This window comes from Hordeum vulgare, chromosome 3H (assembly GCF_904849725.1).
Source record: "Hordeum vulgare subsp. vulgare chromosome 3H, MorexV3_pseudomolecules_assembly, whole genome shotgun sequence".
Classification (NCBI taxonomy): Eukaryota; Viridiplantae; Streptophyta; class Magnoliopsida; order Poales; family Poaceae; genus Hordeum; species Hordeum vulgare.
In genome coordinates this window covers 299,571,573-299,583,779 of record NC_058520.1, presented here as the reverse complement: position 1 = coordinate 299,583,779, position 12,207 = coordinate 299,571,573, and positions in this window count along the sequence as shown.

Sequence of the window (12,207 nt, the reverse complement as noted above, 5' to 3'; positions counted from 1 at the left end):
TTTAACCTCATAGGCGAAAGAACCAATGTAATTACAGACATTATTGAGAAGGAAGTAAACCAAACCCTCATACAAAGAAGCGTAAAGGAATGGATGAATTTTATCACTTGGAATACAACCTAGTAGATATGAAGAAGAACCCTAGAGAGTCATTGGGTAAAGGATATTTAAGGCATGATTTCTCACCATGGAAAGTACCATCGTTGTTTGTAGTGAAGAAGGATGGAGCTTTTCGAAAGTGTGTGTATTATGGATACTCAAATGAGGTCACCCTGAAGCACAAGTATCGTACACACCAGACTAACGATCTTTTCGAACGAGGGAAACGAGCTATAGTGTTCTCAAAGATCGATCTAAGATCTAGATTTTTTTTTGAATAAAGATTCGAGCTACAAGCATACGTAAAATGGATTTTACCATAAGGTAATGTCCATGTGAATACACCATCTTGTCTTCTAGTCTGCCAAATTCCCTAGCATATTTCATGAATAAGGTGAAAAAGTATTCATGGAGTATTTGGCACATTGTGGTTGTGATCATTGACGATATCCTGATTGTTGGTGATTGAAGAATGGAAAATATAAAAATTCTACGAACACCCAAGATCTTCTATAGATATGCATATAAATGAGAGGGGAGAGTATGTCCATGTACCCTCGTAGACTGTTAAGCGGAAGGGCATATAACACGGTTGACGTAGTTGTACTCTTCATGATCAAATCACGATCCTATACGATCTAGCGCCGAACAGACGACACCTCCCCGTTTAGCACACGTGCTTATTGATGAATTATCCCCCTCCTTGATCCATCAAGCGTGGGTGGAGTAATAGCTGGGATCACCAACAGCACGGAGGCATGGCGGCGATGGTGTTGGTGCTATCTTGGGGGGCTTCATCGAGCTTTGTCGAGATCACGAACATAGGAGAAAACATGGAAGGGAGAGACGGAGGGATGCATTAGAACTTGGGTGGCGACTTACCTCCCTGTCCTCCACTATATATAGGTGGAAGGGGGTGGGGAGTCAGCCCTAGCCCATCCACCAAGGGAGGGGGCGACAGACCAAGGCGGGGGGAGTACCACCCGAGTAAGGAGGGCACCTCCTAAGGTTTCCCGTCCCACCAACTATAGCTGCATGGGACTGGGGAAGGGGTACCCAGCCCACCTGGGGCTGGTGCGCCTCCCTCTCAACCCATGTGGCCCTCCGAAGTGGGTGGACCCCTTCAGGTGGACCCGAGAACCCTTTCGCACTCCGTGTATAGTGTTAGTATTGCCCGAAACTTTTCTGGTAACCAAAATGAAACTTCCCATATATAAATCTTTACCTTCGGACAATTCCGGAGCTCCTCATCACGCCCGAGAACTCATCCAGTATTCTGAACAACATTCGATCACCAACATACATATCCCAATGTTACTCTAGTGTCATCAAATGTTAAGCGTGCGGACCCTGTAGGTTCGAGAACTAGTGAGACATGACTGAGATACCTTGCCGGTAAATAACCTATAGCAGGACTTGGTTACCCATATTGGTTCCTAAATATTACACGAAGATCTTTATCTTTCGAACCATGACGTCAAGGATTTGCTCAATCCCATATGAAGTTCCCTTTTTCCATCAGTATGTTACTCACCCGAGATCTGATTGTTGGTATCTCCATAGCTAGTTCAATCTTGCTGCCAACAAGTATCTTTACTGGTTCAGTAATAAAAGATCATGTGACTAACCCCTTAGACACATTGATTGCAAACTTCTTGTGATGTTGTATTACCGAGAGGGCCCAGAGATACCTCTCAGTTATATAGAGTGACAAATCATAGTCTCGATCCATGCCAACCCAACTGACATCCTCGAATATACCTATAGTGTAATGGGAATGATCCTGACAATAGGAACAGAGATACGAACGAGGGGCGACGCCTAGTTCAACGCCCAAGATGCGATCCTATCGTTATTTTGGCTCGAGGGTCTCCACAGGGATAGAAGCACATCTCGTCGTTTTGCAAGAATGGATACCGTTACAAATACATGTATAGAAGGGATGAGTATATGAATAGGCTTACACTCCCCACAAGCTATAGCATGAACAACACAATACAACAATATATTCAGTCACCATGTAGAAGAGCAGAGTCCGACTACAGACAAAATAAAAGGATAAAAGAACAACGTCCATCCTTGTTATCCCAAGTTGCCGGCCTCGAACCCATCATATGATGGATAAAGAAGAAGAAGAAACTCCAAATAGAAAAATCATCATGCTCACATCAAAGTATTGCTTTACATGTACCTGCAAGTGTTGTTGTAGTAATCTGTGAGCCACAAGGACTAATCAATCTTCTTTCCAAAGGTACCAAGACTAGCAAAGCTTAATGGGTGAGGTATGGTTAAGTGGTGAGGCTGCAGCAAGCACTAAGCATTTATTCGAGTGGCTAACTTGCGAGTACAAGAATAAGAGGGGTTGATCTACGCATAAATTGACGTTAACTAATAATGATCAAGAAATGATTTTGAACACCTACTTACATCAAACATAACCCCACCATTTCCTCTCTTGGAGAAGAACTCGCGAGAAGAGATAGTCATGATTACGCACACAGTTGGCATATTTTAATTAAGTTTACTTCAAGTTTGCTATAAGGGGTATTAAACAAAAATTCCAAGTTGCCACATAGCCATGGGCACGTCTTTCCGAAAGATTTAACCTTGCAGAGGTGGTCAAACTAGTCCATCACAAACTACCGCAAGCTTCCTTGGAGAGAAAACCTCAACCTCGAGATAGCTCAAATATCACTGATATCCCAGTGCACAAGGCCTTCGATAAGAGTAAAACAAATTAAGCAAGACTGCCCGCCAAGCTAGATCCTAATAGGAGATGCGCATATCTCTTTCTCAGGGCACTAGCGGATGATATAGTGTATAGTGGCCTAATAGAAATCACCTGAGTTGCCCCCGGGTGGCCCCGCACAGTGCTCTATTTAGGACGAGCACCATCAGCACTGGCCCTCCCTGTATTATGTTGAATTAATCGAGAGATAGTGCTAACTCCCTATGCATTACTAACGGTGTTCAGTATTATTGTTGGGAAAATATAATACCAATGTTGGGCCTTGCCGGAGATATTTATCACAAAACAAAAAATTAAGGGGGTCCCCATAACATCCCCAAGCATGTTAAGAGCGCTCGGTTATGGAACATAACAGCGGTACACAAGTAACTAGGGCAGGAAAGGTGGAACAAAACACCAAGCTAGAAGTCCAAGCCTTCCACCCTTTACCAAGTATATATGTGCATTAAATTAAATAGCAATAATATGGTGATATTACAAGGGACCCATGTTGTCACATGGAACCAACTGCACCTGCAACTAGCAATGCTATAAGAAGGTCGAGCAAGCGGTAACATGGACAAACAGAGGTTTGATAGGATGTGTAGGGGGTTAGAGGCTTTTCATGGCAATGTTGAAAGGCTGAACATAACAGGTGGTAGGCAGCGAGACATGTCTTAAGCAACGAGAGAACTAGCATGGTAATGATAGCAGTGGTATCTAGGAAAATGATCATCTTGCCTGTGATCCCGCTTGGAAGAAGAATGAATCTGTGAACTAGATGGTCCAACATAGTCAAATGAATCCTCACACTCCGAAGCGGTTCGGAACTCGATCGATAAGAAACAATCTCGAAACAAACGATAAACAAACACTAAACACCACAACATATGCATGACATGATGCGCAAACCAGTATGATGCATGTCCATTTAATTATGCATGAGATGGCAAAACACAGCGTCAAATTCTACAGGTTAAGCATATTGATGAAACTCCACGGTCGAATCATTTAGTTCACCCTCGTTTAGGTACTCATCAATATTAAATGTTACTCCCTCCGTTCTTAAATATAAGTCTTTTAAGAGATTTCACTAGGAGTCTACATACGAAGAAAAATGAATGAATCTATACTCTGTAATATGCCTATATACATCTATATGTAGTCCATTAACGGAACATTTAGAAAGACTTATATTTAGGAACGGAGGGAGTATTTAACATGGGTGTTCATGGCGTAAGGTGAAGATGGAATTAAGCAATTTTAAATGAAGAAGGAGAACATACATAGATCAAAATAATAACTCTCCATATTTAAGAGGAATGCGGTTAATGTTGTTTTAACTAAACAATCATTTTAAATGTTGTTAATCACGGCAAGAGGTGAAGCATGAACTACTACCTCATCTAGGCATTTTAAATGAGGACGGAAACAATATATAGTATCTCCGAAACGACCCCATATGTGAATTTCGAAATTGGGCCAAATCGGTACTAAACATGTTTTATATTTATTACACAAGAAAATAAACTCCATCATGTTATTCTACACATTTTTCTAGTCAAGTTATATATGTGGATCATTTTAATCAAAGGTACGGTTATTTACTTATGATGAAAACCATTTTAGCATCGCCATATGCAAATCTAATCAAAGAACAAGATTAGACATTTTAAACATGGATGATAGTTGCAAATTATTAATCTATACCAAATTCTGAACTTTTTACATATATTAATTATTTTAATTCCATGTATGGTTATTTTTACATGGATTTTACAAATGCCACAAAATATTGAAATATGTGCGGGTTTTTTTCTTTAATCTCAAAACAAAATGAAAAACATCAAAATACGTTGGGTATCTAGGTTTTGATCTCCATACCCCTAGGTTGTATTAGCGATGGAATGGAAGACTGGGCTAAGATGACTATATGCTTAGAGGTGGAATCGGTCATATATGATAATGATTGCAGAGTGAAACACTAATATTTCCCCTTGGATGGAATCTGAATGCACTAACCAGCTTGACTGGATCGGTGCTCATGTTCCAACATACATGCGTTTCTATATACCCACTACATGCCAGAACGGATGTTGAAAAAAGCACGAAGTTTCAGTTAAGGGGAATCTCCTCACAGCGGGGAAAGAGGACGACGCTCAGATCCACCTGATCTAGTGCAAGTCCGCAATGAGCAAGGTGCCCCGGCATCGGCTCCGGTGACTAGGACTCCATTCCTAGCGGTGGGAGTTCGCTCCAACGGGGACGAGCACATGCGCTAGGTCCAACTCCTTCTTGTCATCATGACGTTGTTATTGAACCAGAGCGAGAAGGAACTCAGAGAGAGAGGGGCTCGAGGGGAGAGCGAAGTAGAGGAGCAGGGAAGGGCATGTAACTGGTCGACCTGCTTGTGGAGCTCTGGCGAGGAGGCCCTTGGGGCGTCGGGGGCGATCCTGCAACAGCGGCAGCTAGCGGGCCTGGCCACGGCGGCTCCTGTTGCAGCAGGACAGAGAAAGATAGACGATAAGAGAGAGGAGTAAGATAAGAAGAGAAAGAGAGGGAGGAGGAGGAGCGGTCGATGGGATGTCACTCATCTGCTGGTCCGGCAGCGGGGTCACAAGCAATTCGCCGGCGGCTGGCGCTCCACTGGTGGGTCGAGGTAGATGAGGCCCTGAGCGATGGAGCTGCGAACGGGCACAGCTTCCTGCACCGAGGAGGGCGGGCGGAGGGTCATGAGGGCACACAGACGTGTCCATGAGCTTAGGTGGCTCGGTTTGCCGGGACGGCGGAGTGGATCGGGGGATCTGGGATCGATGGATGGTGGTTCGCTGGTGGCTGAAAACGAGGAGGAAAGGATCTCGAGGAGGGAGATGGGACAAGTGGTCGCAGTGGAGAGGACAAGACCCTAAAATCCAGGGTTGCTATACACACGCGCGTGCGCGCGCATATCTTTATCTTTATTTTTACCTAATAATAAAGAGGCTATCGCTTCCGTCGGAAAACCCACCGAGGTGATTTTACAAAAAGAGCTCTTACTGTTTATGACATTAAACTCGTAGTATATATATGAAATGTTTTTTAAAATACTCATATCTTTTAAACCGTAACTCCAAATTTAACATATTATATATGGAATTTGATTAAAAAAATATGTAGAATTTGAATATGATATTATTTTATCTGTTAAACGTTTAATAAAAATACTATCTAGGGTGCAATCTTAATAAATAAGTCATTATTCGTCTTTCTTTCATACCGGTACTCATCCGGGTTGGGGATGAACATGTCAAGAAAATCAGGATTAGAGATGAAACTGAAGGTCACTTGACTAATTCTTTGTACGTATTAAATCTACATGCAAGCCGTGTTAAAATAGAAGACCTGTGAAATTTTGAACTGCATTTTTGTAGGATAAGACAATCTTTATTTGTGTCGTAACTACAAATTCTCAGATTATAGACCATTTTTTATAAATTAAGAGCGTGTGGTATTTCTTTCTCCCGTTTCAACGCATGGGCCCTTTTGCTAGTATATAAATATATATATATATATGAGGTAGGTTAGGTTAGGCTATATCATCACCTCTATCAAAATTGAACGGTCGAGATTGGTTTTGGTAGTCCAATTGACAAACAGATGATGATTTAGGATATTACGGGGTTGATCTGGACCCAACGATCACTATCACCGGGTTCGGGTCCAAGGGAGTTTCGGACTAAGTTGCGAGCAAGATGGGTGTAATGTGTGGAGTGGCTAGCCGGACATGGGAGGGAAAACGGGTAGCCCGGCATCAGACTTGAAAATCAAAACTCATCTATAATTTACCGGCTATAGTGACGCTATAAGCTTAATGGTTGGGCTAATAAATGGATTCTGAATGGAATATATATGTCCACTGAGTTTTCATAAATTTTCTCAAATGTTTTTAAGGCAATAAAAATTAACTTTCCTTCATAAGGGGTCATTTTTGGCCTCAGAAAAAGGTATTTAAATAAAATAGTAAAATAAATTTTAAAATAATAATCTTGTGGTTTTGGAAAGCCATTTTGATAATGGGATTTAAATAAAATAGTTGCTGCAAAACAATTTCCCTAATAACTTGTAGTACATATCCCAACTCACGGGGTTTTGAAAGCTTAAATTAATTAAAAGCTTTTTGGTCAAAATAGTATTTGGTAAAAATAGTTTCTGTTCTTATACATATGGTATGATCATTGATACGTCTCAAACGTATCTATAATTTTTGATGGTTTCACGCTGTTATCTTGTCTTCTTTGGTTGTTTTATGTACCTTTTATATCTATTTTGGGACTAACTTATTAATTCAGTGCCAAGTGCCATTTCCTATTTTTTCCGTGTTTTTGACTCTTTTCAGATCTGATTTTGGAACGGAGTCCAAACGGAAGAAAAACCCCGAAATGATTTTTTCCCGAACGAAAGAAGATCACGGGCCCTTTGGGTCGGCCCAGGTGGGCTCCAGGGAGCCCACAAGCCCCCACTCCGCCACCAAGGGGGAGGCGGCGGTGGGCAGGCTTGTGGCCTCCCTGGCTGCCCCCTGACCTAGGTCTTTGGCCTATAAATTCCCAAATATTCTGCAAAAAATCAGGGGAGCCTCGAAAATACTTTTCCGCCGCCGCAAGCTTCCGTTTCCACGAGATCTCATCTGGAGACCCTTCCCGGCGCCCTGCCAGAGGGGACTTTGGAGTTGGAGGGCTTCATCATCATCATCATCGCCCCTCCACTGACTCGTGAGTAGTTCACTTCAGACCAACGGGTCTATAGTTAGTAGCTAGATGGCTTCTTCTCTCTCTTGGATCTTCAATACAAAGTTCTCCATGATCTTCATGGAGATCTATCCGATGTAATCTTCTTTGGCGGTGTGTTTGTCAAGATCTGATCAATTGTGGATTTGTGATCAGATTATCTAAGATATATATTTGAGTCTTTGCTGATTTCTTATATGCATGATTTGATATCCTTGTAAGTCTCTCCGAGTCTTGGGTCTTGTTCGGCCAACTAGATCTATGATTCTTGCAATGGGAGAAGTGCTTGGTTTTGGGTTCTGTCATGTGGTGACCTTTCCCAGTGACAGTAGGGGCAACAAGGCACACATCAAGTAGTTGCCATCAAGGGTAAAAAGATGGGGTTTTTATTATTGGTTTGAGATTATCCCTCTACGTCATGTCATCTTTCTTAGGGCGTTACTCTGTTCTTATGGACTTAATACACTAGATGCATGCTGGATAGCGGTCGACGTGTGGAGTAATAGTAGTAGACGCAGACAGTATCAGTCTACTTGTTTTGGACGTGATGCCTATAGAAATAATCATTGCATAGATATCTTCACAACTTTACGCGGTTTTATCAATTGCTCGACAGTAATTTGTTCACCCGCCGTCTGCTTGCTTTCATGAGAGAAGCCACTAGTAAACACTACGACCCCTGGGTCTATTCACATCCATCGTTTACACATCCGCTTTTACTTTGCTTTGTTACTTTGTTGCTTTAAGTTCTCACTTGGCAAACAATCTATAAGGGATTGACAACCCCTTCATAGCGTTGGGAGCAAGTTTTTGTGTTTGTGCAGGATCTTGAGATACTCCTCCACTGGATTGATACCTTGGTTCTCAAACTGAGGGAAGTACTTACCACGGCTATGCTACATCACCCTTTCCGCTTCGAGGGAACACCAATGCAAGGCTCCAAGGCCACGGGGGAAATTCTTTTGCATACTTGCCTAGGAAGTCCCTTAAGGCGTAGCCGCAGCAGAAAGATCAAGCCAAGTATTCTCCCATCGACGTGCGTATTTCTGGTGTCGTTGGAAGGTCTTTTGTTGCAGTAGCAGAAGTATTTCTGGCGCCGTTGCCGGGGAGGAGAAATCAAGATCTATCCAAGTAGGTCTCACAAACTCTTCTCTTGCATTTACTTTTGTTGCCAGTTGCCTCTCATTTTCCTCTCCCCCACTTCACATTTGTCGTTTTCATTCGCCTTCGCCGTTTTCTTTTGCCTTTGCCAGTTTTCTTGCTTGCTTGTGTTCTTGTTTGTTTGTTGAAGTCATCATGGCTGAAAACACCAAACTTTGCGACTTCTCGAGCACTAATAATAATGATTTTATTAGTACTCCGATTGCTCCCGCCACTAGTGCGGAATCGTATGAAATCAACGCAGCTTTGCTGAATCTTGTTATGAAAGAGCAATTCTCTGGCCTTCCTAGTGAAGATGTCGCATCCCATCTCAATACCTTCATTGAGCTTTGTGATATGCAAAAGAAAAGAGATGTGGATAATGACGTGATTAAGTTGAAACTTTTTCCTTTCTCGTTGCAAGATCGCGCAAAAAAATGGTTTTCTTCTTTGCCTAAAAATAGTATCGATTCTTGGGATAAGTGCAAAGATGCTTACATATCCAAGTATTTTCCGCCAGCTAAGATCATATCCTTACGTAAGGATATCATGAATTTCAAGCAACTTGATCATGAACACGTTGCACAATCTTGGGAGAGGATGAAGCTTATGATTAGAAATTGTCCCGCTCATGGCTTGAGTTTACGGATGATTATACAAATCTTTTACACTGGCTTGAATTTCGCTTCTCGCAATATCTTGGACTCCGCCTCAGGTGGAACGTTCATGGAAATCACGTTAGGAGACGCTACAAAACTCCTAGACAATATCATGACCAACTACTGTCAGTGGCACACTGAAAGGTCGCCTGCTAGCAAAAAGGTGCATGCTATAGAAGAGATTAACTCTCTTAGTGCTAAGATGGACGAGTTGATGAATTTGGTTGCTAGTAGAAACGCTACCGTAGATCCTAATGACATGCCACTATCTTCTTTGATTGAGAGTAGCAACGCTAGTTTGGACGTGAATTTTGTTGGTAGGAACAATTTTGGCAACAACAATGCTTTTAGACGAAACTATGTTCCAAGGCCTTTTCCTAGTAACTCCTCTAACAATTATGGCAATTCCTACGGCAACACTTATGGAAATCACAACAAATTACCCTATGATTTAGAGAGTAATATCAAGGAGTTCATCAACTCTCAAAAGATTTTCAATGCGTCCATAGAGGAAAAACTACTCAAAATAGACGATTTGGCAAAGAGTGTTGATAGGATGTCTTGTGATATTGATGCTTTGAAAGTTAGATGCGCTCCTCCCAAGGTCAACTTGGATGAAACTTTGAAAGCTATGCGTATCTCCATGAATGAGAGCAAAGAAAGAACCGCCCAAATTCATGCGAGACATGAATGGTTTAAAAGGGTGCTTTCTAGTGATGCAAATCACGAAGATCTTAAAGTGCTTGGTGTGTCTCCTCTTGAATCTTTGTTTTCACGTGTCAAACCTACTTATGGAGGGGCTGGATATGAATCCACTTTGGTTGAAAAATGCCCTAATGATTCGGAGTCCACTTATCTTGATGATAAAGGTGTGGAGAGTGGAGTAGAAGAAGTCAAAATTTAGGGTAGTAATGAAACTCCCACTTTGGATTTCAAGGAATTCAATTATGATAATTGCTCCTTGTTTGAATGCATTTCTTTGATGCAATCCATTGCAAACTCTCCACATGATTATAGCCAAAGCAAAGCCTTTACCGCGCATATCGTAGATGCTATGATGAAATCTCTTGAAGAGAAGCTCGAACTAGAAGTCTCTATACCTAGAAAACTTCATGATGAGTGGGAACCTACTATCAAAATCAAGATAAAAAACTATGAGTGCAATGCTTTGTGTGATTTGGGTGCTAGTGTTTCCGCGATTCCAGTCTTTATGTGATATTCTTGGTTTTCGTGAGATTGAAGAGTGTTCTCTTAATTTGCATCTTGCGGATTCTACTTTCAAGAAACCCATGGGGAGGATCAATGATGTTCTTATTGTTGCAAGTAAGAACTATGTATCCGTGGATTTCATTGTACTTGACATAGATTGCAATCCTTCATGTCCCATTATTCTTGGTAGACCTTTCCTAAGGACTATTGGTGCTATCATCGATATGAATGAAGGGAATATTAGATTTCAGTTTTCTTTAAAGAAGGGCATGGAGCACTTTTCTAGAAAGAAAATAAGATTGGCTTATGAATCTATGATGAGGGCTACCTATGGTTTGAGCACCAAAGATGACTATACGTGATTCCATCACTTTCGCCTAGCTAAGGGCGTTAAACAAAAGCGCTTGTTGGGAGGCAACCCAACGAATTTATCATTTTTCTTTCTGTTTTGTGTTTTCCACACTTTCATAATTCTGTTATGATTGTGTTTTTTGTGTTTCTTTTTGCGTTTGTGCCAAGCAAAACCATTATGATTAGTCTTGGGGATGATCGTTTGGTCATGCTGGAAAAGACAGAAACTTTCTGCTCACAAAAAGAATTTTCATTTTTTTCTGTAAGAGCTTTTGAGTTGATTCTTTTTTCTTCTGATTTCTACGCAAATTCTTAAGAATGTTGTAATTTTTCAGAATTTTTGAAGTACCATAGGTATACGAAATATACAGATTTCTACAAACTGGTCTGCTGTTAACAGATTCTGTTTTTGTTGTGTTGGTTGCTTATTTTGATGAAACTATGGATAGTATGTGGGGGTATTTGTGACAGCCCGAGACCGACGTTCCAGAAGATTCCCCCTTTATTTCTGTTTCCGTCATGTGATTAGTTTTATTTGTTGCATCATCATTTAGTTTGCATCGTCGCATCATGCATGGCATCTTGCATCGTTGGTCGCGTGTGGTGTTTTGGTGTTGTGCTTCGAGTGATCACCGAGTCGTAGAGCGATAGTAGTTCCCCCTCTCTCTCCTCTTGTTTCATTTTGTGGTTTTGCTAAAGTTCCGTTTTAACCCCTATTTTTTAAAATAAAGATTCGTCTTCGTTTAAGGAAAATCATTTTATTAAATGTGGGGACAACCCCTTGGGTTTTCTTTATTTTCTCCTTTTGTTTTATTTGAAAACCGTCTCATTTTCTTTTCTCCTTTAAAGAGCTCTTATTTTATTCTTTAAATAAAGAGGTTTTATTTAATTCTTCAAAGGTTTTGATTTTAATATTTCGTAAAAAAGGTTTAATTTTATTCTTTTGTTTAAAAGGGTTTAATTTTATTCTTCAAAAGATTTTCGTTTTATTTGTTGAAAGAGGCCCAATCTATTTTATAGTTGGGGTTTGTTTTAAAGGAGTCAAAGGTATTTCTTTTGTTTTTGTTAACTCCTTTTATTTTTTTTATTTTTTTCTTTTGTGTGAGTTTCTCTGTTTAAAAAAAAGCAAGGCCCAAATAAAAGAGAGAAGCCAGCCGGCTAAGGCCTTCCCAGGCCCAGCTGGCCCCAAGCCCCCTGCCCTAGCGAGCCCCCTGCTCAATCCCCGAGCGTCGTCACCTCCCAGTGCTCGATCCCTGTC